Source organism: Schistocerca gregaria, chromosome 6 (assembly GCF_023897955.1).
Source record: "Schistocerca gregaria isolate iqSchGreg1 chromosome 6, iqSchGreg1.2, whole genome shotgun sequence".
NCBI lineage: Eukaryota > Metazoa > Arthropoda > Insecta > Orthoptera > Acrididae > Schistocerca > Schistocerca gregaria.
In genome coordinates this window covers 2,286,979-2,314,567 of record NC_064925.1, presented here as the reverse complement: position 1 = coordinate 2,314,567, position 27,589 = coordinate 2,286,979, and positions in this window count along the sequence as shown.

Genomic DNA, 27,589 nt, shown 5'->3' with positions numbered 1-27,589 from the left:
GCCCAACTCATGGTCATTATTGCTTTGTGTCATAGCTACAATCTCCTTCGTTCTGTCCTACTAGTACTGTCTTCTCTCACTATCGCTGTCGCCGGCCGAAGTGGCCGAGTGGTTCTAGGCGCTACAGTCTGGAACCGAGGGACCGCTACGGTCGCAGGTTCGAATCCTGCCTCGGGCATGCATGTGTGTGATGTCCTTAGCTTAGTTAGGTTTAAGTAGTTCTATGTTCTAGGCGACTGATGACCTCAGCAGTTAAGACGCGTAGTGCTCAGAGCCATTTGAACCATTTCTGAACTGTCGCTGTCTCCCTCTTGCTCGCTCTTTACTGTTATCATCTCGTTCATTCCTTCCTAGCGCTACTGTCTCTTCTAACTGTCACTACCTCTATCTTCCTATTTGCCATTGTCGTAGACTGTCTCTCATTATTACTGGCTCTTAACTATCTTTCTCCTTATTCTTTTCTCATTGGCACTGTCTCCTTTAGTCAGCCGCGCGGGATTAGCCGAGCGGTCTATGGCGCTGCAGTCATAGACTGTGCGGCTGCTCCCGACAGAGGTTCGAGTCCTCCCTCTGGCATGGGCGTGTGTGTGCTTGTCCTTAGGATAATTTAGGTTAAGTAGTGTGTAAGCTTATGGACTGATGACCTTAGCAGTAAGTCCCATAAGATTTCACACACATTTGAACATTTTTTTTCCCTTCAGTCTTTTCCTAGCACTGTTCTATCGCTGTCAATGATGTTCCACTGCCACTGTGTTCCATTCTTTGTCTCACACTGCCATTATTTCCTTCCAGTATGTACTACTTTCCTGTCTATCTCCCGCTGCCACTGTCTCGGTCTCTCTCAGCATAAAAAAGCGCCTATGTTCGCATGCAAAAAATTTACACAGTTTTTTGATGGTTCCGAGGAAGGCAGATTGGGACAGCTGGTAGCCTACTTTTCAAGCAGTATTTTAAATGAACAGAAACATATTCACATTTTTTGTGCTCCAATAGAAGCATTTTTTCGCTGGTTCCCATCTTCTCCCTGCTGAAGCAGGACATATGTCTCACATGAAAAGGAATGTGTTGGTCAGTAAAATTTTGTTAGTTTACTGAAGCGAAATTGAAATAACGCAAAACTAATTTTACATCCCAGATCGGATTTAATGTGGGGAATAAAACTGCAAGTACTACAGCATGGTGTTTCCAGAAATCTTATGAGGATAACGGACACACTTTATAGCATATTTCTCCGTGCTACGTCACGTTATAAACTGCGTATTCGATTTGATATCTTTGAACTTCAGTATCTCGGTAAGGGTAAAGATATCAAAAAATTTTCAAGATTATTCTTTATCAGGATCTTAGGAATATATGTTGTAAAAATTACATCTTGCAATGCGCTGCGCGCTTTTGGCACCCAAAAACCAAGTTTATGGGCTGTTTCTCTGTAACTGATACAGAATTTTGGAAACGAAAAGATGACACTTCTAGATAAATGGCTAGATAACACACCGTTAAAATGGGATCAATTTTTTGCAGTCATTTACTACTTAGATTTCGTCTCATACCCGATTTTACCTGTACAAATAGGGTAAATTTTAACCTCTGTATCTCGGAACGGCTAAAGATATCAAAGATATCAAAAACATTTTCAAGGTTGTGTCAGATATGGATGTTAGGAATATAATGTGTAAACCTGAATCTATTGCTGTGTATAGCTGTCTTGGAATCCGTGGCTCGGTTTTGCTATGAAAAAATTGTGGAGAAACGCCTGTTTTCAGGTTTCTATGGAACCGCCCATGAACTAATGGTGCGTCCATAGATCCCATAAGAACCACCGTAGACCACATCAAGCGCAAAAAGAACCAACCAATTTGTTCGATTTGCCTAAGCTAAAGAAAGTGTGTAACATTAATACTGTGACACTACTGCAGGCAAGTGACACTAAGACGATCCTTATGTTAGATACACAAATGGTCCCTAGCCCAATGTCTATCCAAAACACTTCTCCCGCCTTTCTATAACCAACAGAACACGAGGTATGAGCCCAGGAAAGAAACTGCCTTTTTTATGCGCGGAGTTTTAGTACGTGCTGGTAAACAAGCAGTTGCAAGCGTATCCATTCTGATGTCACAGTCCCCTGTGGCATGTTTGAGGCCATTAGTTACCTTAATTACAGTAAAAGTTTGTGAAATGGCGATTACGAAAATTGGGCCAATACAGCGAGTGGCCCAAAATATGGGAGCACCGCGAGAAATGCACGCTTGACTGTAGGCTGAAGAGCGAAAGAAACTGGCACTCCTGCCTAATATCGTGCAGGACCCCCGCGAGTACGCAGAAGTGCCTCAACACGACATATGTCTGAGTACGGCTGGAGGGAATTGACACCATTAATCCTGCAGGGCTGTCAATAAATCCCCAAGAGCACGAGGCGAAGGAGATCTCTTCTGAACTGCACATTGCAAGGCATCCCAGATATGCTCAATAATGTTCACGTCTCGGGAGTTTGGTGGCCAGCGGAAGTGTTTAAACTCAGAGCAGTAACCCTGGAGCCACTCTGTAGCAATAATGCATGTGTGAGGTGTCGCTTTGTTTTGCTGGAATTGCCCAAGTCCGTATGAATGCATAGTGGAGACGAATGGGTGCAGATTGTCAGACAGGATGCTTACGTACGAGTCACCTGTCAGAGTCGTGTCTAGACGTATCACATGTCCCGAATCACTCCAACTGCACATGCCCCACACCATTACAGTGCCTCCACTAGCTCGAACAGTTCCATCCTGATATGCACGGTCCATGGATTCATGAGGCTTTGTATCCATACTCGTACACGTCCATCCGCTCGATACAATTTGAAACGAGACTCGTCCGACCAGGCAACATGTTGCCAGTAATCAACAGTCCACTGTCGATGTTGACGGCCGCAGGTGAGACGTAAAGCTTTGTGTCGTGCAGTCATCAAGGGTACACGAGTGGGCCTTCGACTCCGAAAGCCCACATCGATGATGTTTCGTTGAATGGTTCACACGCTGACACTTGTTGATGGCCGAGCATTGAAATCTGCAGCAATTTGCTGAGGGGTTACACTTCTGTGACGTTGAACGATTCTCGTCAGTCTTCATTGGTCCCGTTCATGCAGGATCTCTTTCCAGCTGCAGCAATGTCGGAGACTTGAAGTTTTACCGGATACCTTATATTTACGGTACACTCGTGAAACGGTCGCACAGGAAAATCCTCGCTTCATCGCTACCTCGGAGATGCTGTGTTCCATCGCTCGTACACCGACTGTAACACCACTTTCAAACTCACTTAAATCTTGATAATCTGCTATTGTAGAGCAGTAACCGATCTAAGAACTGCGCCAGATACTTGTTGCCGACTGCAGCGCCGTATTCCGTCTGTTTGCATAGTTCTGTATTTGAATAGGCATGCCCATGGCAGTTTCTTTGGCGCTTCACTGTAGATGCAGTTGCTAGCCGAGTCCGCAGGAGTGGTCAGTACGTTTGAAGCGTCAGTGGCGGTCAGAATAGTGTTATGTGTATTTCCGAGTGCGTTATGTCGGAGATCCGTCGACAAATCGTTGGCTGCTTCCGTAACCAATGTAGCACAGTTGTTTGATGTTCTAAGAGGCACGGGATTGAAGATTTATATCGCATTCAGGGAAATCGGAAAAAAACGTCTTCTGCTACGTCGCAACGTGGTCGAAAACGTGTGTGAGTGATCGGGACAGACGGTCATTGAAGAGGTTTGTGACGAAAAAGGCGAGGACAACAGTTGCAAATGTCTCTGTAGAACGGAGTGTCCAACTCGCGTACCCTGTCAGCACCAAAACAACCCGAAAGATCTCCAGTAGCAGTTAATTGCTGGGCGAAGTGGAACTGGAAAAGCACTCATCAGTGATGCAAATGCCCATAACAGGAAAACAGAGCCAAAGCCGTAAAAGCTAGACTATGGAGCATTGAACGAACGTCATTTTGTCGGATGTGTCTTGTTTCACTCTATTTACAACTTCTGGCCGAGTTAACGTCCCAAGAGTGAAACATGGCGGGGGTTCGGTGATGATGGGGCAGTCATATCGTGATATTCCTTGGGCCCCAAGGGTACCTGTGAGATCGCATTACTGCCAAGGATTATGTGACAATTTTGACTGATCAGGTCCATTCCAAGGTATAACGTTTGCTCCCCAATGGTGATGTTGTGTTCCATGGCGATAGGGGCTCTGTCCACACAGCTTGCATAATCCAGAATTGGTTTTGCGAGCACGAGGAGGAATGGCGCATCTCCTCTGGTCACCACAGTGACCAGATCTCAATCTTATTGAGCCTTTATGGTCCACTCTGTAGAGAAGACTGCACGATCACTGTACATCTTCATCATCGTTGCCTAAACTTGCCACTGTTTTGCAGGAAGAATGGTATAAGATTCCCTTGAAACTAATACAACAGCTGTATTTATTCATCTCGAGACGATTGGAAGCTGGTTTGATTGCCAACGGTTTTCTTGTGTGTGTGTGTTTGAGGTTTACGGGCGCTAAACAGCGTGGTCATCAGCGCCCAAGCACATAAAAACAGGAACACATGCGGTGAAGGGACTAAGACGAACAGCGATCAAGGAGAATGGCTAAAAGACGCAGGCCTGACGCAGTTCCATATCCCCACATACGGAGGCAAAACAAGAGGAGAAGGAACACACTAAAAAAGGAAAGGAAACACAAGGAAAAGAGAACAGAAACCGAAGGGAAACAAGGAGGTAATCGTGACTGGCGGGCCTCTTACCTAAAACCTGGGTGAGCCATTCACCCAGCAGACGGTTTTCTTATGCCGTATTAGGCGTGGCAGTTTATTGTGTTTCTGGTGTTTCCACATTTTCGTGCTCCCCCTCTACGTGCATAGAAGTTGAATTTGCGTATGTAACACAGCGCATAAAATGTTAACTGGCTGGTAATCACAAGGTGATTGTGCGTTTTCATTCTTTAGGAATAGGACAGACTATGATTTTTAACCGTTGAGTAGGAATTATCTGATTATACTGTAGTAAGACATGTTAAACAATAAATCCACAGTGTTCCGGCATTAATTTCATTCCTGGCACATAAGCAACATCAGCGCAGAAAATTACAAATCGCAATGGTGCAACCTTTGTAAATCAAGTGTTCAAGAAATTCTCGAGAATGTTTTAAAGAACAGAAAAGTGTGTGTAAAGTTGGGCCAGCACACCTTGATTCCCGAACAATAACAACGATGCGTGGACAAGTGGCACAACTTTATTGAAATGCAAAAATACAGACAGTTCCTTACAAGAAAAGTCATCAAGTTTAATGATATCTGTAGGAACCAACCACAAAAAGGTAAAGTTTAGAAATTCATACGGGATAACCGACATTCAAGCCAATGCTACGGACGAGTCGAACAAGATCCCTAAGAACGGCTTTACTGACAGTTTCGCATGGCTATGTGAAAGTTACGTGCGTTGTACTAAAGTACGGAGAAATACAATGTACTGTAATATATTTTCGAGGATACAATTTTCTTATGATTTGTAACAGCTGCTATTTCAATAGACACGTGATACTGAATGAATATAGCGAGTTTCCGAGGTCTGACACATAATTTGTTAACTGATAATTGCTCTGTCTGTCTAGTGAGGTGACAGGAGGTGTACAGGAAATGAATCAATACAATGAAGCGCTCCAACCGCGTAAATCGATGGGCCGACTGGAGCGGAACCGAGCTGAGTGGAAAGGCAATGTGCGCTGCGAGCTAAAGAATTTGTCTCCGGGGGGTCAGATCCACCACGAAAGTCAGTATATGTCTATGACATTAGCAAAGTCATTTATCTAACGAAGAAAAGTTTGCAGTTACACAACTAGACTATACCCGCCTATTTCTTGTTGAAAGTGGCCCATGCTTCATCTACCTCTGCACTAAAGGTATTGTAAATTTCTGTAGATTCACTATGGTACTTGTCACTTGGAAACTGCTTCACTGTAGCTTATGAACAAATTATAAGAGTTCCGTGTGTTTTAATAGATTACCCAAAACGGCCTTGCAGTTGATTGTTATGTTATATAAGAAGAGAGAGAAAATCGATCTACCTCTTGTTTCCATACACTTCTTCATTTTAGTGATCAGTTTTAATCAAAGTTCCAAATAACTCAAGATCTACGTCTACATGGGTACTTTGCAAATCACATTTAAGTGCCTGGCAGAGAGTTCATCGAACCACCTTCACAATTCTCTATTATTCCAGTCTCGTATAGCGCGCGCAAAGAACGAACACCTATATCTTCCCGTCGTGATCGTTTCTCCCTATGTAGGTCGATGTCAACACAATATTTTCGCATTCGGAGGAGAAAGTTGGTGATTGGAATTTTGTGAGAAGATTCCGTCGCAACGAAAAGCGCCTTTGTTTAAATGATGTCCAACCCAAATCCTGTATCATTTCAGTGACACTCTCTCCCATATTTCGCGATAACACTAAACGTGCTGCCCTTCTTTGAACTTTTTCGATCAGTCCTATCTGGTAAGGATCCCGCACCACGCAGCAGTATTCTAAAAGAGGACGGACGAGAGTAGTGTAGGCAGTCTCCTTAGTAGATCTGTTACATTTTCTAAGTGTCCTGCCAATAAAACGCAGTCTTTGGTTAGCCTTCTCCACAACATTTTCTATCTGTTCCTCCCAATAATTGTAATTCCTAGGTATTTAGTTGAATTTACGGCCTTTAGAATTGACTGGTTTATAGTGTAAGCGAAGTCTAACGGATTCCTTTTAGCACTCATGTGGATGACCTCACATTTTCCGTTATTTAGGGTCAACTGCCAATTTTCGCACCATTCACATATCTTTTCTAAATCGTTTGACAATTTGTTTTGATCTTCTGATGACTTTATTAGTCGATAAACGACAGCTTCATTTGCAAACATCCTAAGACGGCTGCTCAGATTATCTCTCTAATCTTTTATATAGACAAGGAACAGCAAAGGGCGCATAACACTACCTTGGGGAACGACAGAACTCACTTCTGGTTTACTCGATGACTTTCCGTCAATTACTATGGACTGTCACATCTCTGACAGGAAATCACAAATCCAGTCACATAACTGAGACGATGTTCCATTAGCACGCAATTTCACTACAAGCCGCTTGAGTGGTACAGTGTCAAAAGCCTTCCGAAAATCCAGAAATAATGACTCAATTTGAAATCCCTTGTCAAAAGAACTCAAAACGTCATGCGAATAAAGAGTTAGTTGTGTTTCGCAAGAACGACGTTTTCTAAATCCTTGTTGACTGTGCGTCAATAGACCGTTTTCTTCGAGGTAATTCACAGTGATCGAACACAATATATGTTCCAAAATCCTGCTGCATATCGACGTTAATGATATGAGCCTGAAATTTAGTGGATTACTGCTACTACCTTTCTTGAGTATTGGTGTGACCTGTGCAACTTTCCAGTCTTTGGGTACGGATCTTTCGTCGAGCGAACGGTTGTATATGATTGTTAAGTATGGAGCTAATGCATCAGCATAGTCTGAAAGGAATCTAATTGGTATACAATCTGGACCAGACTTGCTTTTATTAAGTGATTTAAGTTGCTCCACTACTCCGAGGATATTTACTTCTACGTTACTCATGTTGGCAGCTTTTCTTGATTAGAATTCTGGAATATTTACTTCTTTTGTGAAGGCATTTCGAAAGACTGTGTTTAGTAACTCTGCTTCAGCAGCACAGTCTTCGATAGTATCTCCATTGCTGTCGCGCATTGGCGTTAATTGTATCTTGCCGCTAACATACTTCACATATGACCAGAAACTCTTTGGATTTTCTGACAGGTAGCGAGACAAAGTTTCGTTGTGAAAAATGTTATAAGCATCTCGCATTGAATTCCGCGCTAAATTTCGAGCTTCTGTAAAAGATCGCCAATCTTGAGGATTTTGCGTCTGTTTATATTTGGCATGTTTGTTTCGTTGTTTCTGCAACAGTGTTCTGACCCGTTTTGTGTACCAAGAAGGATCAGCTCCGTCGTTTGTTAATTTATTTGGTATAAATCTCTCAATTACTGTCTATACTACTTCTTTGAATTCAAGCCACATCTGGTATACACTTATATTATTAATTTGGAAGAAGTGGAGATAGTCTCTTAGGAAGGCGTCAAGTGGATTTTTATCTGCATTTTTGAATAAGTATATTTTTCGTTATTTTTGGAGGATTTGGGGGTTACAATATTCAATCTCGCTACGACAATCGTGTGTTCACTGATCCCTGTATCCGTTTTGATGCTCGTTTTTAACTCAGGATTGTTTGTTGATAAGAGGTCAAGTGTGTTTTCGCAACCATTTACTATTCGCGTGGGCTCATGAACTAACTGCTCGTAATAATTTTCAGAGAACGCGTTTAGCACAATTGCGGATGATGTTTTATGCGTACCTCTGGAATTAAACATGTATTTTCGCCAACATATCGAAGGTAAATTAAAATCACCACCAACTATAATCCTTTGAACTGGGAGTAGTAGGGAGATGGGGGTATCAGTGCAGTTTTGATATCAAATTAATATGCAACATAATTAAATTGATCAATTTATCACCCCCACCACGAACACACCCACCCCTGGATGACGTCGCATCTTTCCCCAACTGCATGTATGCCCCAGCCACCTATCCCCCCTCCCCCTCCCCCTCCCCCCTCCCACACCTTCCACCTACCCTACTGGTGGGAACTTCAAATTTTGGTGGGAATTTCTTTGTCCCAGGACAGTGTTGACATCCCAACCCCCACCCCTACCTGGGAATTGGCGGGAAAAGGACACAGCCTGTGCTGTATAGGATGGACATATATCTTAATTTAAACAATTTGAGACAGTGCCTCTATCTGATGTGTTCACCCCGAGGTCCGGAGTCCAACTGACCAACACAGCACTGCTACCAGAGGGCGCCATCCTCCCTCCCATGACGTAATTCAAGATGACAGTCTGCATGGGGAAAATGATGGGAAAAGAACTCAGCATGTTTTGGGCTGGTGGAGAGAGGAAGGAGTGTGCTTCATTTATTGTTGGAACAATTTATTTAGCGACATATTTCACATAGTTTATTTATTACCCAGATACAAAACACGCAACCTGACATGCTTGAGGTCGCAGTAAATAGTCTACAGATCTCCAAAATACTCGTAAATAATGCAGTACAGTGATATGCAGACATGCAAACAACCCGTAAATTGCCGAAATAGTGCGGCACACAGCATACAGACATGCAAACTACTCGTAGGTCACCGAAATAATGCGTGTTTAACACTATGCAAATACACTCACAATGCTTAAACACTCAAAAATAATGCAGTGCACAAAGACTCAGTGCACGTAAAAAACACAATGTATCAGCGACTCGAACCCTGGTCCTCCCGGGGGGAAGGGGGGGGGGAGAGCCCAAGTGTACCTCCAAACACAATTAAACCACCAGAGACACTTGGAATTGACGGGAAATTAGAAATGGCGGTGCCCTTTCTGGGACTCGAACCCTGGTGCTCCTGGATGGAAAGCCCAAGTGCGCCCCTAACATATGGAAACAGTCCACGTTCGGGAGAGGAAGGTTAGGTTACTGTACTTTATTTATTTTGGCCGGGAAACTGACGCAAATATCGATCTTAATTACGTAATTGATCACAAAGATCGGTCCTAGTTACACAACTATATGCATAGTCCTGCCCAAGGATGGCAAAAAAGCGTAATACGCTACAAAAACTGACAGTACCATACAACTGGTGTTATCATGCTGGGAAGAAATCTCGCAATACCACTCGAAACCAGCGACAGAAACACTCAAACTGTACCCTACACCTATAAGCTGGTGGGAAATAGGCTGGGGTGTTAGGTACTACCTTTATTCTTTTTGGCAGGAAATATGTTCAACTGACGAGATGCTGGTGTTGGACTGAGAGGAGCTTAAAAAGTATATTACCTGTAAGCATACAGCATCTACCGCTGTTTCACATCAGAGTTCGCTACAGACGCCTACTAAAACTCAGCCTGCAATGCAGCTAACCGATGCCAATACACGCAATAACAGCTGATGGAAACAATGTGTCAGAGTTCTAATTACACTTCGAAATTTTTATGAAAAAACCAGCACTTGTCTTGAATGGGTCATAATGCAGCACATGTACTTGGGAAAATCGTCATCCTAAAAGACTGCAGAGGGGGTGGTAGTTGAACGTGCATTCTCATCTATGTACAATCACAAACTGCCGAAAATCGAGACCCTCTCCCCTCCCTCCCTCCAACCACCTACGCCATGGATGGATAGAGGGAGGGAGGGAGGGAGGGAGCTACTCCGCCAACAGCCTTGCGGCATGTGATGGCCGCTGTCTGCCTTGAGGCGATGGTCCTTCACCAAAACAAAAGCACTTATGTTTAACTATATAATAGGAGATAAAAGAATGGCTGTCCTGAATGGTTGTTGGTCATCTAAAGTGTAGTGAAGCAGCTGCCCCTAATGGTTAGGGGCGCAACTGCGGCGACGAGCTGTCACAGACTAGGCAGGTCCTCAACACCTGCAATAGGCCTCTCGTTCTGCGATGGAAAACACTCTTGTTTATCGTCACGTAAGACGCTTCAGACGGGACCGAGGGAGAGCCGCTGTCTTCTAGGGAAGTTGTCCAGTTTTCTGTGCTGGACTGTTTGACATCAACGCAACTCCTATAAAAAAGCAACTATTAAAAAAAGGGAAGAAAACATTTGCGACGATGATAAATGTCCTCTCTCCACGAAAATAGACAAAGTCCATTTTCATTTAGTTTTATGAGCCAAATCGGTATACTTTTTACGTTAGACTGCTCTAGCATCTCATTATTTTGTAACGTCTAGCGAAGTGTACTGCCACCTATCACAAATGATCAGCACAGACATACTCACCCTGCGTAAAATAAGAAAAAAAACCTTCGAGTAGTTTGATGCGAAAACTATCGATCACTGCAGAATGTCCTCGTTATTTCGAAACTAAATTGATCATGAGAGTCACTTTGCATGGTGAGTAATTTTTGTTGTTGTGTTTTCTCTGTAGTTGGATTACACTTACCAGGTAGGTCAAATGGGAATCCATGGAGGGAACACGATGTTCTTTTCGAGGAACACTATTGAGAAATGCCATCTGAAGCTGACCACAGTTGGGTTCTACAGCCCACAACATACATTTCACTATTGAAAGCACGATTGTCGTGACTACGTTACTGTCACCCTGCATAAAAAGCGGTCTTGAGTCTACAGGTACACACATGGGCCCCGATAGTGTAATGCGTTCTGGTAGAAATGCTGCCTGCGATTTTAAATCAAGTCTATCCATTCAACCACTTGCATTGGATCCTGTAGAGACATCTTTTAATGATTACAATCACTGGTGAATCATATTTGTGGCACTCTCGTATCTCGGAATGTGTCACTTTTTGTCTCTCAAGTTGCATTCATGTCTCTCACCCAAAACTGTGTGGCGATGCTATTAAATATACAGGTATTGGTTCACTGGAGTACGTGGTTCATGATCGAAGTTGCTTCTAGGGACCAGTGTAAAATTTCATCACCTATACTGTAGTATGGCGTATCCAACAGAATATCAATCACACGAGAGGGTTCCTGTATTGCTCCTTCGTAAGCAGTTTAATACATTGTTTTTCTCGGTTGTAACACATCCTATCAGTGTACACTGCCATACACTTAGTTTTTTCTACCATGACTTGGAGGCCCATGTCAGCTGCTGCTAAACCAACATTAACGTACTTCGATCCTCTGGCTCTTCCAGAAAACTGAACATCGCAAGGCATAAATTGTACAGCTACAACTCCACAGGCTGGTAGAAATAAAGCACAGATGCGATGTTTCTCATTGACAAAAATGTGGAAGAGATCGCAACTTATGGAAACTGGAAGAGTCTGTGGTGTTTCGAGCTGGGAAAATTAGGAAGGCTAAACATCGAAGCAGATCCACGTTTCTCGGAATCCATTCACATCTGTCTCTCAAATATTCTATCATTGTTATTCTGTACCACCCAGCAGAGAAAAATTACGAACTATCTGCGTGCTGGCAGCGAGCACATGTAACGATCCTATTAAATATACAGGTATTGATCCATTGTACAGACGAGTGTAAAGTTGCATCGCCTGTACTGTGGGAGGATGACCATATCCCACAAACTATACAATAAGTCACAAGAGACGCTCCCTGTGACCCTGTGTTGTTGTATGAAACATTGCTTTTTCTGCTGTAACACGCTTCTTACACTCCCATAGATTTTGTTTTTTTCCCGCCACGACTTTGAGGCCTGTGTCAGGTTCTATACTGACATTGACATGTTCTGATCCATTGCTTCTCGCAGAAAAGTTGCCGTCGCATGGTATAAATCATGTTGCTGCTGCTGCTACCATAACACACCACACACATTGGATGATTTTAAATAAAAGACAGTTACAACATAAGGAAATTGGAAGAGTTTGGTGGCCTTGTGGAGAGTCTGCAAACTGCTCTCCATAGGTGACTGACGACCTCTACATTTAAACTCATCTACCACAGTGACAGAATAGCTGATGGCTCTGCGTTCCATTTCGACTGATTCCTCATATTGCATCCATGTACGCGATCGCTGTTTCGATGCTAGCCATCCCCAGAAGGTGTTGCCCCCCCCACCAAAACTCTTTCTCCATCTCAAACAAGAGATGTCAGTCAATTATGATGTGGTAACCAACGGCGTACCAGTGGATGGATTGGGTGGAAAAGACACCATCGTTGTACTGTAATAATAAGCATCTCATAGTTAATAATGTGAACAATTTTAGCAATTTTACAATAATTTCAACACTGACCAATGATGCAACAGCATGTTTCCCAATTTCCGTATAATCGCTAGACCGTCCCTTCTCTACTTTCCATGTGTCATTGTGAATGTGGATAGATGACTGTGCAGTACGTCCATTAATTGTTAATTCTCGAACATATACATCATCAAAGTATACCAGACAGCGCTCTGCATATTTCTAGCACCTCAACCATAGTGCATAGTGCATAGGCGGACAGCAGCCATCGCGTGCCACGAGGCTGTTGGTGGAGTAGCTCCCTCCCTCCCTCCCTCTATCCATCCATCGCGTAGGTGGTTGGAGGGAGGGAGGGGAGAGGACCTCATTTTCGTCAGTTTGTAATTGTACATGGAGGAGAAAGCACGTTTAACTACCAACCCCTCTGCAGTCTTTTAGGACAACAATTTTCCCCAGTACATGTGCTGCACTATGACGCTTTCATTACAAGTGCTGGTTTTTCCATGAAAATTTCGAAGTGTAATTAGAACTCTGACACATTTTTTCCATCACCTGTGATTGCGTGTCTTGGCTTCAGTCAGCTGTGTTGTAGGGACAGTTTTATTAGGCGTCTGTAGCGAACTCCTATGTCAAACAGTGAAAGATGCTCTATGCTTACAGGTGATATACTTTTTAAACACCTCTCTGTCCAACGCCAGTATCTCGTCAGTTGAACATATTTCCTACCAAAAAGAATATAGATAGTACCTAACACCCCAGCCTATATCCCACCAGCTTATAGGCGTAGGGTAAATTTTGAGTGTTTCTGTCGCTGGTTTCGAGTGGTATTGCGAGATTTCTTCCCAGCATGATAACACCAGTTGTATGGTACTGTCAGTTTTTGTAGCGTATTACGCTTTTTTGCCATCCTTGGGCAGGACTATGCATATAGTTGTGTAACTAGGACCGATCTTTGTGATCAGCCCAAAACAGATCGATATTTGCGTCAGTTTCCCGGCCAAAATAAATAAAGTACAGTAACCTAACCTTCCTCTCCCGAACGTGGACTGTTTCCATGTGTTAGGGGGCGCACTTGGGCTTTCCATCCAGGAGCACCAGGGTTCGAGTCCCAGAAAGGGCACCGCCATTTCTAATTTCCCGTCAATTCCAAGTGTCTCTGGTGGTTTAATTGTGTTTGGAGGTACACTTGGGCTCCCCCCCCCCCTTCCCCCCGGGAGGACCAGGGTTCGAGTCGCTGATACATTGTGTTTTTTACGTACACTGAATCTTTGTGCACTGCATTATTTTCGGGTTTTTAAGCATTGTGAGTGTATTTGCATAGTGTTACACATGCATTATTTCGGTGATCTACGAGTAGTTTGCATGTCTGTATGATGTGTGCTGCATTATGTCTGTAATTTACGGGTTGTTTGCATCTCTACACATCATTGTACTGCATTATTTACGAGTATTTTGGAGATCTGTAGACTATTTACTGCGACCTCAAGCATGTCAGGTTGAGTGTTTTGTATCAGGGTAATAAATAAACTATGTGAAATCTGTCGCTAAATAAATTGTTCCAACAATAAATGAAGCACACTCCTTCCTCTCTCCACCAGCCCAAAACAGACTGAGTCCTTTTCCCATCATTTTCCCCTGCAGACCTTCATCTTGGATTACGTCACGGGAGGGAGGATGGCACCCTCTGGTGGCAGTGCTGTGTTCTAGGTCGGTTGGACTCCGTACCTCGGGGTGAACACATCAGATGGAGGCACTGTCTCAAATTGTTTAAATAAAGACTTTAAATAAAGACATATGTTCATCCTATCCAGCACAGGCTGAGTCCTTTTCCCGCCAATTCCCAGGCAGGGGTGGTAGTTGGGATGTCAGCACAGCTGTGGGACAAAGAAATTCTCACAAAAATCCGAAATTCCCACCAAAATTTGAAATCCCCCCTAGTGGGGTATGTGGATAGGGAGGACTGAGGGTGTGGGAGGGGGAACGGGGGGGGGGGGAGATAGCTGGGGCACACTTGCAGCTGGGGAGACCTGTGACATCGTCTGGGTGTGGGCTGGGCATGGTCAGGGGCACGGCTGGATGCGGTGGGCAGGGGTGCCATGTGATTAATTGATCAATTTATTTGAGTTGCATATCAAAATTGCGCTGATACCCCCACCTACCTACTACTGTTGGGTACTTTGATTGAAATAAAAACTCGAGTTTTCTTTGAATCTTTCAGCAACAGTATCACCTGAATTGGGAGGTCGGTAAAAGGATCCATTTATTATTTTATTCCAGTTGCCAACAATGGCCACTACCCATACTAACTCACAGGATCTATCTACTTCAGTTATGCGACAAGATAAACTACTTCTAACAGCAACAAACACGCCACCGTCAGCCCTGTTTATCCTATCCTTCTGGAACATCGTTAGGGTCTTTGGAAAAATTTCTGCTGGGCATATCTCCAGCTTTCAGTGCCTATAAGGATCTGAGCATCAGTGCTTTCTATTAACGCTTGGGGCTCTAGTACTTTCCCAATACAGCTATGACAATTTACAAATGTTATACCGATGGTTCCTATATCTACGTTCTGCCTCTCTTTGGCCTGCACACTTTGTGACTGAGGCCCTTCTTGTATTTTCCCAAGGCCCTCTAACCTAAAATAAAAACAACGCCCAGTCTACGCCACACAGCCCCTGCTACCTGTGTAGCCGCCTTCTGCATATAGTGGACTCCTGACCTATTCAGCAGAACCTGATACCCAACCACCCTTTGGCGTAAGTCGAGAATCTGCAGCCTACACGGTTGCAGAACCATCTGAGCTTCTGATTCAGATCCTCCACTTGGCTCTGTACCAGAAGTCCGCAATCGGTCCTGTCGACTATGCTTTCATCTTGCAAGCCTTTACCACTTCTGTTAGCTGTTCAAAACCAGAGAGAATCTCTTCTGACCCAAATATGAGCCGACACCTGTAGTTGGCTGCACCCTGTGCTCTTCATGGCATCCAGGAGGACCCGTTCCACGTCTGGAATGACTCCACCCGGTATGCACACGGAGTACACACTGGTTTTCTTTCCATTCTTTGCAGCCATGGCCCTAAGGAGCCCCATAATCTGCCTAACATTGGAGCTCCCAACTATCAATAATCCCACCCTCTGTGGTTGTCCAGATATTGCAGGATGAGAGGTTTTTCTCTGAAACAGGACAGGTGACGGCATCTGGCAACAGTGACAGACACAGACAGCACCTGGAACCTGTTTGTCAGACAAACCGCTGAGGGAAGCCGCCTGGGAAGTCTTCCACCGCCTGCTACGCCCTGGGGCGACCTCCCATTCGAACACAGATGAGGGGTCAACCTCAGTGCGAGCAGTAATTGGGCTGGCCACTGGTGAGGACCGATCGAGGGACTCGAATGCGCTGGACGTCCGTTGGATCCCTATGGCTGGCCCACGAGAGTGGTGCCCATCCACTGCAGCCTCAAGTTGTGTAACCCAAGCTGTCGCAGCCTGGAGCTGAGAGCAAAGTGTCACCAACTCGCCTCACATCCGCACACAACAATCGCAGTCCCTGTCCATACTAATGACCATGCAGATAAATGAACTATCGGCACGTGCTGCGCAACTCTGCAGTAGACCCTGCCGAAAACGCAGGTGCTGTGTCTAATAAATTAGATTAGTACGCAGAGATTCACAAATCTAACTACTGAAGCACTCAGGTGAAGCTAAATATTTCGCGCCTGATTAGGAACTTGTAATATGTCACAAAATCGGTTTACTTTCCGACGCAAACGAAAACGGGAGAACTGTGGCTATTAGATATTAAATTAACACGCAGAAACTCAAGAAACCAAACTATTAAAGTACACAGATGATGATATAAAATTCGCTCTTGGCTAGGCACTCGTAAAAGTCAGAAAATCGGTTTCAGTCATTTTCTGATATTGAACACTTATCCCATTCATGGGTCACAAAGTTTGCAAAGTACTACATTAAACACTTACTAACTGATAGAACTGCTTTAAGAAGAAACTAAAACGGCCATTAAGTGCTTTAGTTTTATACAAAACATCCATGAATCCTAAACAGGATTGGACTCATCTCTGAGAGAGACTTCAAGGGAATTTTTTAGCTTCTCGTGAGGGAAGGTTCAGTTACTGGAGTACCTTAAAGCACAGCAAATATAACTGAACGAAGATTAGCATATTATCTTCTTACTTCTAAAGCTAAAGAAAGAAAAACAGAAGAAAAACACTTATATTTCAAGTGAGCTAAACATAAAACGCAGGAGAGGTTTCTAGCTTCTCATGAGGGAAGGTTCAGTTACTGACGTATTTTAAAGCAAAGTAAATGTAACTGTACGAAGATTTGCATATTGTCTTCCTACTTCTAAGACTGAAGAAAGAAAAGCAGAAGACAAACACACATATTTCAAGCGACTTAAGCGCAAAACAGGAAGTTTCATTCAGTATACCGTAACATAGTTAACAACATGCAATTTTTACTGTGTGAAGATTTTTATCAATATCATACTAAAGTAAAATCACCCTACAGTTTTCTCATTTCTCCTGCCCTGTGTGCGTAATGAATGATGATTCTGAGTTCTCCTTCCAGTTTTAATCTTTCAACAATGTTCATATTTGAACTGTTCTCTTTCATTGACTTATCGAAGTACAGTATTCCTTGTTACAATTAAGTCTGAGGTTCACCTTATAAGTTTTTGCATTTGACTAGCAGATGGCGCGAATGAGGTGTCCATTAGTATTATTTTAAAATTTACCATTTGTTATGTTGTTAGGTCAATGACAGCTCGGAAATAGACCAAGCAGTCTGTTTATAACGAGCATTTCAAGATACAGGTTGTAAAATAAAGGAACTTTTCGCTGGATGATTATTTACGATTTTCATACAAGCCAATTCAACAACAATACCCGAATCACTTTATTCAAGTTTCATTATTCATAAATAAATTAAAAAAAATTGTTAAGAAATTACCTTCAGAAAAGACTGTTTACAATTGCTTCGCAGAGTTTCATGTTGTCGCCCTTCCCTCAGCGACGAATTTCGTAGAGGTCGACAAAACTTTTTTTTGTTCCGAAAAACATCGCTTTTCTTTCAGAAAGTGGTTGACGAGGAGGATCAGCGGCTTACCATGAGACAGAAGCATCCCAAGGTATATGGAAGAGTGCAGTGTATTCGATTATGCACAAATATTTAGCTGTCGAAAAAGGTATATTCACCAAGTTTAAAAACTGACTCGTGTTAAATGGTGTAAAGGATTCCTAAGAAAATCGGCGAGGAAATGTAAAATTCGTATATAACATGCTAAAAGGAGAGGAAGCGTGGATGTATCGTATTTGTATGAGCCGGCAACTAGGCCTCAGTTACTTGTTTGGGTACTCCAACAGAGGAACCTCAGCTAATAAAAGCGGTCAGTTCACATTTGTGTAAAAACGAAAATCAACCGAAAAGTTACATCATTTTCATCAAAACGGAGTCAGCTGTCACACAGGACGTAGTATCTGACGGTGAAAGATATGGAGTTAGTGGTATCATTGTCAGTGTTCACCTGATTTATCTTCTAAGGATTTCTTTTTGTTTCCTTATGTAAAAAAAAAGCTTGGACTGAAAGTTTCGCCACCGCAAAAACCTGTGGAATCCTTCAAAAACGATGTTTCTGAGGTACCAAAATGAGAGTCGAAAATAATATTTCCAGAATTAAAGCAAACAAATACAAAAGTGTATAAATTTTATAGAGAAATATTTTGAGAAACAATAAAACTATTTGTATCTAAAAATGTTTTTCTTTGTTTCTAGAAAAAATTAAAAATCTGCCACCATATATTATTACTGTTACCGTACTTGGCAGTTTCATTGTACACCCTGCTTCTAAATTTTTCTCTCCTATTGGTCATGTTTATCTAATTATCATGTTCTATTACTCTCTTGTATGTCTTCTGTACAGCCGACAAAAGTTTCGTACTCACACAAACGTTTCTGAGCTAAGTAAGAGTTTAGGATGGAATGTAAGAACATTATGAAAAGGAAAGTTGCTACTCACCACATAGCAGAGGTGCTGAGTCGGAGATAGGCAAAACAAAATAATTTGCGACAGTCTTTTTGTTGTGCCTATCTGCGACTCAGCATCTCCGCTATATGGTGCGTAGCAACTTTCCTTTTTGTAATATCGCTAACTAAGAGTTTAAATCTTTGTATGATATCAGTTTCGTACGTCAGCTAAGGTTTTAGATGTTTGTGTGGGCTCAGTTGTTACTTATTCCTTATGCGTTTAGCTTCTGCACCACCACTACTAAGCTCGAGTTGATTCTCCGTTTTCATTTTCGACACTGTATGGTTTAGAGAGAAAGTATGGTAAGTCGTTCATCCAATTTAAGTGACAATCACGATGCTTCACTAAGCACGGTCATATTGGAGATCGCTTGCTCTGACTCTTCAACTTGTATAGCTTCAACATGAAGTCTTAATCAAAGAGGAAATTCACTTTTTCCGATACTCCAAACACTGTCACGTTTGAAACCACACTCTGAATCATCATTATAGATTAGTCTATGTTTAAAGTACCAGTAATATTTTTCATTTTAGTAATCAAACAAAAATAATTAAACAACAGAAGTTTCGGAACGTACTTTTGTCTTGAAGTAATCGAGGACAGAACAAAAAAAATGGCTCTGAGCACTATGGGACTTAACTTCTGAGGCTATCAGTCCCCTAGAACTTAGAACTACTTCAACCTAACTAACCTAAGGACATCACACACATCCATACCCGAGGCAGGATTCGAACCTGCGACCGTAGCGGTCACGCGGTTCCAGACTGTAGCGCCTAGAACCGCTCGGCCATCCCGGCCGGCGAGGACAGAGCAATTGAAATAATTATTTATTCGGACAATCGCAGTCTGTCTTCATAAATATGTGATCCTAGGTAGAAAACGCTTTATTCCAACAATACAGAAGTTTGTAACTTGTTTGTTAAACTTCTTTATTACTTCCTATCGCATCAGATCATCAATTGCAAAAGTCTTTCTTCAGGCTCAGAAACAAGCGATTGTCACTTTGTGAGAGATGGAGTGTATAAAGAAACGGAGGAGAATTTTTCTCCTGTAGAACTGACTATTTTCTGACTGTTATGCACAATGTGTGAGTGGGTGTATAGTGCAGAGTATAAATTCCCTGCCACATGTCTCATCTTCATTTATTATGACCAGCTCAAGGTAATTTCTGCAATAGCTATAGTCTAACTCACGAACGGTGGCGGTTCACGCATGTCGAGGCACGGACGGCGATTGAATTGCGATAAGCGCATGCGCATGCATTCCGCTTGAAGAAAGCGTAGGCCTATATGCTGAAAATTGTCTCGCTCCCTTGCTTATGCGGAATGTATCACGTATCACCACCACCAGCGATGACAACTCGCGACAAATGGAATAAAAATTCACTAAACAATTCGCTACGATCACGTTTAATGCTCACATTAGGTACTTCATTCAAAGGAGAGTGCTCAGAACATTACTATACGCTCATTGGCTGTCGGAGAATGCGTGACGTAGGTGCGTAGAACAAGCCTAAACTCGACCGCCATCGTCCGTGTCTCGAACTATAGTGGCAGACAAGAGGATCTTCCGCGTGATGTGACACAGTTTTTCTCCAGTTTTTCAGGTGTCTGATGAGCAAACCGAATTTCATCAGTCACAGTGCAGCCCACTTCACTCTCGGTTTTATCTGGAAAGTATATTTGTAGTCCTATCTCGCTTTCCAAGAGGAGCAGGGGTTAAGTGCAGTCCGGTGAGATGCGTCACACTACAGAATAAATTGAAAAGAGACAACTTTGACAAATATTATTCCTCGTATGTTTATTCGTGCTATACCTCTATTGCAGATAACGCTTATGCGAATTACACAGCACTGAGAGATCCAGTCGATTGTCGGGAGGATGAAATACCAGAATAAGGAATGCAGCGCCGTGAATGTTACAGAGGTACTCCGTGCGGCGGGGCCCCTGCACGTCTTTTGCATACTGCTGGGACTCGAACCATTCGCCATCGACACAAAAAAACAGAGGTTGCACCGCCGTTGTCGCCACAAGCTGGTCCCATTTTTCTGGCTCTGTGCGGAGCTGTCGACTTTTCTGAAAATGACGTACAATAATTGCATCAGCTTCCTGCAACACTTCAAGGTCTCCAGTTTTATTGAGGCACTAATGAGTACTGCCTTCTATTTCACCAGTGTTACGACGATCTGTTCTGATATGTCTGGAAATCTCCGGCAGTATGCCAAGTTGGTGCACATACTGCGATACTGTGACGATCAGCTAGGCGTGACACACGATCACAAGGCAGCTGTAAAGGCTCGGTGCCTCATCTGGGTGGAAACGGTGCTGGTGCTACTGGTCGGTTTCGCGACCACAAACCTGTACTCGGTGTCAGACTGGCACGCGATGCTGAGGTTTGGACCGTTCACCCTCCAAGTGATGAGGATAACGGCGTGCGCCCTGAGATTCGTCAACCTCGTCACTCTGGTATGGCTGAAGCTTCGGGACGTGAACAGGTGCCTGCAGAGAATGCAGCTGCAGGTGTGGGACAGCTACGAGGGCGCCGACAGCCTCCGTGTCGCGCCGGTGTCCTGCAGGCAGCAGACGCGCCACGACACCGCCAGCGCCGCCGTGCGGCTGCAGGGTGTGGTGTGTGCCCTGCGAGAGGCTTCGCGTGTTGCGGTGGCCACGCACCAGCTGTTCATCGCCGAGGCTCTGCTGCTCGTGCTCACCGGCCTCTCCCTGCTGGTGTTCAAGATCACACAGGTAGGTACTCGCTAGTGAGTAGCAATTTTGAGCCTTACTGCACCGTCAATGCACACTGCACCCTGTGCCCAGCCTAGATTCGACAAAGAGAATTGTTTGAGTTACAGTGAGACTTATTTGAAGCGTCTCATTGCACCTCCCATTGCATAAAAGACATTTCACGTAAGTTAGATGTGTTATCTTCCTAAAAAAAAAAAAAAAAAAAAAAAAAGGGTATGAATTTCCTCCAAGGCTTCCCAAGAGACAGTCTCCACCCCTTCTGAACTAACTAAATAAGTGGAGACAAGATTTGGTTTAAATTCAAACAGACTGTATCTATAACAACTGAGAGATTTATACCACATCAATTAATAAGAGTCGAAACTGATCCCGCGGTACACAAAACAGGTCAGAGCACTGATGTGGAAGCAACGAAATACATTTAAGGGAACGCAAAGTCCTCGAGACTGGAAAAGCTTTACAGAAGCTCTAAATTTAGCGCAGATTTCAGTGCCAGTTGCTTTTAATACACTCCTGGAAATTGAAATAAGAACACCGTGAATTCATTGTCCCAGGAAGGGGAAACTTTATTGACACATTCCTGGGGTCACATACATCACATGATCACACTGACAGAACCACAGGCACATAGACACAGGCAACAGAGCATGCACAATGTCGGCACTAGTACAGTGTATATTCACCTTTCGCAGCAATGCAGGCTGCTATTCTCCCATGGAGACGATCACAGAGATGCTGGATGTAGTCCTGTGGAACGGCTTGCCATGCCATTTCCACCTGGCGCCTCAGTTGGACCAGCGTTCGTGCTGGACGTGCAGACCGCGTGAGACGACGCTTCATCCAGTCCCAAACATGCTCAATGGGCGATAGATCTGGAGATCTTGCTGGCCAGGGTAGTTGACTTACACCTTCTAGAGCACGTTGGGTGGCACGGGATACATGCGGAAGTGCATTGTCCTGTTGGAACAGCAAGTTCCCTTGCCGGTCTAGGAATGGTAGAACGATGGGTTCGATGACGGTTTGGATGTACCGTGCACTATTCAGTGTCCCCTCGACGATCACCAGAGGTGTACGGCCAGTGTAGGAGATCACTCCCCACACCATGATGCCGGGTGTTGGCCCTGTGTGCCTCGGTCGTATGCAGTCCTGATTGTGGCGCTCATCTGCACGGCGCCAAGCACGCATACGACCATCATTGGCACCAAGGCAGAAGCGACTCTCATCGCTGAAGACGACACGTCTCCATTCGTCCCTCCATTCACGCCTGTCGCGACACCACTGGAGGCGGGCTGCACGATGTTGGGGCGTGAGCGGAAGACGGCCTAACGGTGTGCGGGACCGTAGCCCAACTTCATGGAGACGGTTGCGAATGGTCCTCGCCGATACCCCAGGAGCAACAGTGTCCCTAATTTGCTGGGAAATGGCGGTGCCGTCCCCTACGGCACTGCGTAGGATCCTACGGTCTTGGCGTGCATCCGTGCGTCGCTGCGGTCCGGTCCCAGGTCGACGGGCACGTGCACCTTCCGCCGACCACTGGCGACAACATCGATGTACTGTGGAGACCTCACGCCCCACGTGTTGAGCTATTCGGCGGTACGTCCACCCGGCCTCCCGCATGCCCACTATATGCCCTCGCTCAAAGTCCGTCAACTGCACATACGGTTCACGTCCACGCTGTCGCGGCATGCTACCAGTGTTAAAGACTGCAATGGAGCTCCGTATGACACGGCAAACTGGCTGACACTGACGGCGGCGGTGCACAAACGCTGCGCAGCTAGCGCTATTCGACGGCCAACACCGCGGTTCCTGGTGTGTCCGCTGTGCCGTGCGTGTGATCATTGCTTGTACAGCTCTCTCGCAGTGTCCGGAGCCAAGTATCGAGGGTCTGACACACCGGTGTCAATGTGTTCTTTTTTCCATTTCCCGGAGTGTAATTTCGCGCGACAGCTACGGTCGCAGGTTCGAATCCTGCCTCGGGCATGTCCTTAGGTTAGTTAGGGTTAAGTAGTTCTAAGTTCTAGGGCACTGATGCCATCAGGTGTCAAGTCCCATAGTGCTTAGAGCCATTTGAACCATTTTTAAAAATAATTTCTTGCTTTTAATAGTTTCCACAACGAAACTCTGTCTCTAAATCTGTTAGAAAATCCAGAGAGATATTGGTCGCATGTAAAACACACCAGCAGTAATACCTTCACTGCGCGGTAGTGATCGAAATGTTACCATTGTCAGACCCACTAAAGCGGAGTTACTAAATACGCTTTTCTGAAATGCCTTTACCAAAGTAGAAGAAGTAAATTTTCCAGAATTCGAAGCAACAACTACAGCAAACACGAGTACCATACCCAAGTTAATGTACTAGATGTAGCGAAGAGACTCAAATGACTCAATAAAGACAAGCCTTCTAGTCCATATTGAATACCAATCAGGTTCCTTTCAGAGTATGCTGATGTAATAGCTCCCTATGTAGCAATCCTTTGCAACTGCGCTCTCAGTGAAAAGACCAGGGCCTAAAGACCGAAAAGTTGCACAGATCACTTAATACTAGAGAAAGGAAATACGAATAATTCGCTGAATTACAGACCAATCTCACTGACGTTGATTTGTAGCAGGGGTTTGGTACATATAATGTACTCAAACGTTGTGATTCACCTTGAAGGAAACTAACTATTGACACATAGTCTGCACGGATTCAGAAGTGCTGTTCTTGTGCAACATAACTAGCTTCTTATTCACATGCAGGAGCGACTGCTATCGACAGGCGATCTCAAATTGATTTCATATTTCTAAATTGCAGATAGCCTGTGACACCGTTTCTCACTAGCGACTTCCAATCACATTGCGTGCTTATTGAGTATATCGTCTCAGTTGTGCGACTGGATTCGTGATTTCCTGTTAGAAAGGTCACAGATTACAGTTTAGTTTCGCAAGGGAGTGTTATACATCCTCTTATGTTCCTAATCATATAAACGTTTTACATCAGAAGATATATCTACGTTGTGAAAAGTGGCAGCTGATTCCACATGAGTACGAAAAGGAATGCATTAAATTTCGGGTACACAATAAACCATGCAAATCTAAGGGGCGCTAATTGAACTAAATACCTAGGGATTACAATTACGAACAACTTAAACTGCAATAGTTACGTAGCTAATGTTGGTAAGATGAACCAAAGGCTGCGTTTTATTGGCAGAACACTTACAAGGGAAACTCCCCATCGCGCACCCCTCAGATTCAGTGGTAAGAGGACCCAGTGGACAGCCCGTCGAAAACGGAGCGCAGATCAAACATGGAAGCGAGAAGAAGGTGTGCTGGAGTGTGAAAGAAAGCAAAATTGACACACTAAACGGTCCATGGAGAAGAAGTGCAATGTAGAACAAACTGCAACGCACTGGCGTTGTGGTTAAGTCGTTACAATGTAGCACTACCAGGCGTGCGATCCGTGTGCAAACCACCCTCGTGGCAACTATTTTTTTTTTTTTTTCACTGTTCGCATTACTCAAATTTGTGTCTGTGGCATGGTGTAATGTTCATCTGCAACAGCGAGGTATAAGGTAGTTGCCTATAATGGCAGTTTATTCTGCACAACTAGTCTATAAGCATCCGAAAGGAAATGGCTTTCGAATGACAACCGCAAACGCTTGATCTCAAGGTGACAAGTCAACCAAATCCCCCACCGGAAAACACGTCTGGTGTGTCATACACGGCATTAGTGTATGTGAGTCATATGATAGGAATCTCTTATCGAAGCACCTAATTTGTACGACTGATGACTGAGTGAGTGGGATATGCCTCCTTTCCCGATATAGGTGTTCGTATGAATGTGAATGTTATCACTCGCAAGTAAATGATGAAAACATAATACACTCATTAAAAAAGTATCGCATCACCTCGGTTCCGAGAGTTCCAGAACATGTACAGAAAATTGGAATAGAGATTAACATAAACATCATTTCTGCCCTTTTTATTGCTCATGAAAACCAGACATTGCATGTTGTAGTACCATACAGCGAGACCTTCACAGGTGGTGGTCCAGATTGCTGTACACACCGGCACCTCTAATATCCAATAGCACGTCCACTTGCATTGATGCATGCCTCTATTCGTCTTGGCATACTATGCATAAGTTCATCAAGGCACTGTTGGTCCTCATTGCTACACTCCTCAACGGGGATTCAGAGTAGATCCCTCAGAGTGGTTGGTGGGTCACGTCATTCATAAACAGCCCTTTTCAATCTATCTCAGGTATGTTCGATAGGGTTCATGTCTGGAGAACAGGCTGGCCACTCTAGTCGAGCGATGTTGTTATCCTGAAGGGAGTCATTCACAAGATGTGCACGATGGGGACGCGAATTGTCGTCCATGAAGACGAATGCCTCGCCAATATGCTGCCGATTTGTTTGCTCTACCGGTCAGAGGATGCCATTCACACGCATCCTACAGCCGTTACGGAGCCTTCGATGACCTTGCTGCACTCACTGGACAATGTGTCTAAGGCGTTCAGCCTGACCGGGTTGCCTCCAAATACGTCTTTGACTATCGTCTGGCTGAAGGCATATGCGTCACTCATCATTGAAGAGAACGTGATGCCAATCCTGAGCGGTCCATTCGGCATGTTGTTGGGCCCATCTGTACCGCGTTGCATGGTGTCGTGGTTACAAAGATGGACCTCGCTATGGACGTCGAGAGTGAAGTTGAGGATCATGCAGCCTATTGCGCACAGTTTGAGTCGTAACACGATGCCCCGTGGTTGCACGAAAATCATTATTCAACATGGTGGCATTGTTATCAGGGCTCCAGCCGGCCGCGGTGGCCGTGCGGTTCTAGGCGCTTCAGTCCAGAACCGCGGGACTGCTACAGTCACAGGTTAGAACCCTGCCTCGGGCATGGATGTGTGTGATGTCTTGAGGTTAGTTAGGTTTAAGTAGTTCTAAGGGACTGATGACCTAAAATGTTAAGTCCCATAGTGCTTAGAGCAATTTGAACCATTTCAGGGCTCCTCCGAGCCTAATCCGTAGATAGCGGTCATCCATAGCAGTAGTAGCCCTTGGGCGGCCTGAGCGAGGTATGTCATCGACAGTTCCTGCCTCTCTATATCTCCTCCATGCCCGAACAACATCGCTTTGGTTCACTCCGAGACGCCTGGACACTTCCCTTGTTGAGAGCCCTTCCTGGCACAGAGTAACAATGCGGACGTGATCGAACCGCGGTATTGACCGTCTAGGCATGGCTGAACTTAGACAACACGAGCCGTGTACCTCCTTCATGGTGGAATGACTGGAACTAATCGGCTGTCGGAGCCCCTCCGTCTAATAGGCACTGCTCATGCATGGTTGTTTATATCTTTGGGCGGATGTAGTGAAATCTCTTAACAGTCAAAGGGACTGTGTTTGTGACACAATATCCATAGTCAACGTCTGTCTTTAGGAGTTCTGGGAAGCGGGATGATGTAAAACTTATTTTGGTGTGTGTAATTTGTTACATACGCTGCAACAAATGAATGCAACAGTTTCACTATCACACAGTTTTTCTGTGCTCTTCAAAACATACATTGAAGTTGATTTCCTCTTTGGAAGTCGTGGCTCTTGCATTCCTTTGTTGTGACATAGTTCATACCCGTTTATTTGTTGGTTTCATTTCCGTGAGACGTCGATGTGGTATCTGCCTTCTGTCACTATTCATCACATTTACTTGCGACGGTAACGTATCCTTACTACATGACTCATATTCTAATAACTAATGTATAGTAATGCAACTACCGAGGCTATATAAAGAGAAAAAAACATTTCAGTGACCGGACGCTCATATTGTTGTAAAAAAAAAGGCACGAAAAATTTTGGACATGAATCGCCCACTTCGCAGTCGAACATCATGACCACTTACCCACGACACCGTTGCAGATTGCTCTTTATTGCACTTCTTTTCTTGGACCGTTCACTGTTTCTATTTTGCTTTTTTCTTCAGAGTTCAGGAGCCCCTACTTTCATGCTTGATCTGTGTTCAGTTTTTGACGGGCTGTCCACTGG